Raw genomic sequence first — 4,396 nt, 5'->3', positions numbered from 1 at the left:
GGGGGGTTAATTTAGGTGTTTCATATATTGTGTTAGCTAGCTATAATTAATAGAGAGAAGTGTCCTCTCTTATGTCCGTGCTTGGTCGACGCTACGTACTATACATACGTATAGAGAGGACTAGACACGCTAGCTAGCTAGTAAGCAAACGAAGGAAACAGAAGATCGTCATGAACATATATGCATACAGAGAGAAGTGATATCGACCACCTCTCCTTCTCCGAGATATTGGTCGAACAACAAGTTCTCGTATATCTATCCGACACTACCGGCTACATATATACAATAATTATCTCTTACAAATATAATCTCCTAACATACGGATGTATGGTCCACATAGTATTCTCTGTCTTCAGCAATCACGTGGTCAAGAAAGAATGCCGCCAATTCCTCTTGAATTGCTCGCATGCGAGCTGGTGCTAGGAGTTCATCCCGCTTCCGAAACATCTAATTTGAAGAAAGTGGTCAATACATATATATATATATATATATGAATGAATGAATGGAACTCAACAAAAATGATGGTAATAAAATGAAATTGTGAATGTTGTTATTTACGCACTTCATATTGTTCGTTAGAGTAGCCCCGCTCACAGGTCGTGTGGCGGATGGACTCACAAATGTAGTATCCAAAGAAATCATTCCCTTGTTCCTGCCACAACCACTTTAATTACAAGAAATAGAGGTCAATCAAACTGATAAGCAAGAATGCTAAATGGTATTGATGAAACTAGTGCTTGAATCACTAGGAGATGCGCGGAACATGCTACTATAGTACTTACTTTCGGGTGTCTAAATTGTAGCTTCTTCGGCAGTCCCGGAGCTTTTTTCTTGAATTTTCTCCAAACCCTGCCAGACAAAGAAAACAATTACTTGATATATCAGGAAATGAACAAAGTTGCTAATATGGTGGATAATGATCGATTTAACTTACTTCTTGAGCATTTGAGTCATGTCCGCATAGTCCTGGGGATCTTTCCGCCTCGAGTCTAAGACGGTTACTAGTCCCTGCTCAAGCTTAATGTCTAGGAGAATATAGTGGAAACTGCACACACATGCATAACTCATCAATTACATTACTATAACCTTGACTAATATATAAGGGAAACCGAATATCCACAAGACAGTAACACTTACTTGAAGTTGTAAGGAAAGAGTATTATATCTTTGTTTTCATTTATTACCAACGATCGTAGCAAGTTGGCCTTGGTATCTATGGCATGAAATTTAACCTGAGTTGCATCTATGAGATTTGTGTTAATGAACCCAATATCATCGATTTATCTTTTCTTCAATTCGACGATCTTCAATCTGCATAATATAGTGAGGATAATTATAAATACATGCAATGAAAGAGCTGAGCTATATAGAGAGACTTAATGACATAAGTAGTACTACTTATAGACAGTAGCAGGTGACCGTTGCTTTATCGAGGGCCAATCGATTAAAAAACTGAAAGAACTCCTCAAATGGAACAGGCAACAGTTCAATTCGAATGAGGTCATGCTCTCACATACAAAGTACTCCTCCACGAGACTCTTTGCAGATTTTCAAGTACCAATCATGCAATCTTCGCATCATTGTTGATACAGATCTTTCATCTTTGACGAGAGGCTTCCCGTACTCGTATCTTTGTATCTGCACCTCCATGAAATCATAATGTACATCGTCGGGCAGGTAATCACCAAGATTGCTATAACCGGGCACCATCCTCGAATCATTAGCGACGTTGTCGCTAGGCACCTTGAGCGGGGGGCACGATTGCTTCGCTTGTTCACCGAGCTGGGCAATTTGTTTCCCAGGTCGTCGTTCTTTCAGCCTTTGATCGCTGACAGTACTTCCCGACCGCTCCGCTTCGGCAAATGCCTTTCCAATAATGCGCTCATAGTTGCCTTTTGGCGGAGACTTGGGTGGTTTTGTCAGGGTAGCCAGAGTGCGCTTCGCTTTCACCGGATCTACCTTCTCGTCCGGAGGTGGATGTTTCTTTGCTTTCACCCCTTCAAAGAAGTTCCTCACTTCTTCTCGCGCGATCTCGGCGTTCTCCTCCGGGGTCCTCTCATATGGTAACTTCTCTGGAGTCTTCAGAGAAGGACCGAATATGTATGTCCGCCCGCCTTTGGCTGTACTGCTAGACGCCGGTAGAGCAGACAGAGCGGTTGTCTTCTTTACTTGCTGACGAGGCGGAGGAGAAGGACTACGACGCGCCGGAGTAGTCGGAGTGGCGGCGGGTCTCTTCCGCCCTTGCTGATGAGGCGGAGAAGGAGGAGGCTGGCTGCTTGGGCGCGCCGGCGCAGGCGGAGAAGGAGGCGGAGTGCCGCCACGCGCCGGAGAAGGAGCCGGCCGAGTGCCCTGATCATCACTCGCCAGAGGAGGAGGCAGTGGAGGAGGCGGAGTGCCCTGACTCGCCGGAGGAGGAGCAGGAGGAGGAGGAGGCAGAGGCGTCCAGTTCGGAAGGTTGATGAGCTCCTTCCGCCATAGGCATGGAGTCTTCAGAGCAGAACCCAGTCGAGTCTCCCCTTCACCGGTAGGGTGGTCAAGCTGGAGATCCTCAAATCCCTCCGTTATTTCATTCCCCATCACCCTAGCATATCCTTCTGGAATCGGGCGGCAGTGAAAAGTTGCGCCGGGTTCAGTAGGAAAAACAGAGCCAATAGCCGCCTTGACCTTCATATTAATCCATTGCGTCATAAGGTGGCAATTTTGAGACTTCGTGATAGCATCCACAGGATAGCTGGCAGGAGCCGTCAAGACATGCTCCGGCTGAAGCAGCTCGGTGGAAGCCACATTGCTTCTCCGCTGAGATGGCGGGGTAGCTTCGGGGGAAGCTTCGGCAGTTCGTTTGCTGCGATTTGCTTCTCGTTCATCTATTGCTTGTACCCTAGTGTGCAGCGCCTGTAGTTGGGTCTGCTCCACTTTCTTCCTCCTCTCATGGCATTTGTAACCACCTGTGTTTGGAAACCCAGCCTTCCACGGAATGGAGCCTGGCATGCCTTGTGTCCGTCCAGGGAGCTCAGGATTCCCGAGGGCCATTGTGAGCTCGTCGTTCTCTCTGTCTGTAACGAACGTCCCTTGCTGCGCTGCTCCGATATAGTGCTTAAGCCTCTTGACTGGTATTTCCATTTGCTCGTCCGTCCAAATGCACTTCCCTGATACAGGGTTCAAGGTTCCGCCAGCCCTGAAGAACCAAGTCCGGCAATGGTCTGGCTAGTTAATTGTCTCTGGTTCGATCCCTTTATCAAGCAGATCATTCCCAGTCTTGGCCCACTTAGGCCGGGCTATGAGGTAGCCACCTGACCCCGTGCGATGGTGATGCTTCTTCTTCGCAGCATTTTGCTTGTTTGTCACTGACATCTTCTTACTCTGTTCCGATGTCTCGTGGGCCACAAATGCGGGCCAGTGATCTCTGATCTTCTCATATCTGCCCTTGAATTCTGGTGTCTCTTTTTTATCGACAAATTTATTCAGCTCTTTCTTCCACCTCCTAAATAGTTCTGCCATCCTCTTAAGAGCAAAAGACTTGATTAATTGCTCTTTAACTGGTTTCTCTGGATTATCCTCTGGTGGTAGGGCAAAATTTGACTTTAGCTCAGTCCAAAGATTATTTTTCTGCATATCATTGACATAAGACACCTCAGGGTCTTCTGTAGCCGGCTTTAACCATTGCTGGATGCTGATCGGGATCTTGTCCCTAACCAGAACCCCGCACTGAGCAACAAATGTGTTCTTTGTCCGAATGGGTTCAATCGGTTGGCCGTCGGGCGCGATTGCTATGATCTCAAACCTTTCATCCGAGCTCAACTTTTTCTTTGGGCCTCGTCTCTTTACCGAAGTTGTGCTTGATCTGGAGGTCTAGAAAAAAGAACAAAGACTTAATTAATATGTGTACATACCAAAACAATGAATGCATCAATTAGCTAGTAAGAACAGGCTTAACTAATATATATACCTGGCCGGACTCGGTTCGGTCACCGGAGACGTCATCACGGTCTCCTTCTTGCACCGGCATTGGGTCACCGGAGCCGTCCTCACGGTCTCCTTATCGTCGGTGTGAGATAAATGTGGCCGTCGGTGTCGGACACTACATCCACGTCCCACAAGTGACGTAGTGTCCGACACCGACGGCCACATGTATCTCACACCGACAATACTTGCTATTTAGGGTTTCCTCTACTGCTCGGCGACCCTCGACGACCCTCGTTCCCGAGAAAAAAAAGAGGAAGAAGAAGAAAAAAAAGAGGAGAAGAAAGAATAGAGGAGAAGAACTCCTCTATTCTTTCTTCTCATCTTTTTTTCTTCTTCCTCTTCTTTTTTTATCCTCTTCTTCCTCTCATGTTCGACGACCCTCGACCCCTCGGCGACCCTAGACCCCCTCTCGACCCTTGACCCCTCGGTGACC

The sequence above is a fragment of the Triticum aestivum genome, chromosome 5A (assembly GCF_018294505.1).
Source record: "Triticum aestivum cultivar Chinese Spring chromosome 5A, IWGSC CS RefSeq v2.1, whole genome shotgun sequence".
Classification (NCBI taxonomy): domain Eukaryota; kingdom Viridiplantae; phylum Streptophyta; class Magnoliopsida; order Poales; family Poaceae; genus Triticum; species Triticum aestivum.
This window is presented reverse-complemented; position numbering follows the sequence as displayed.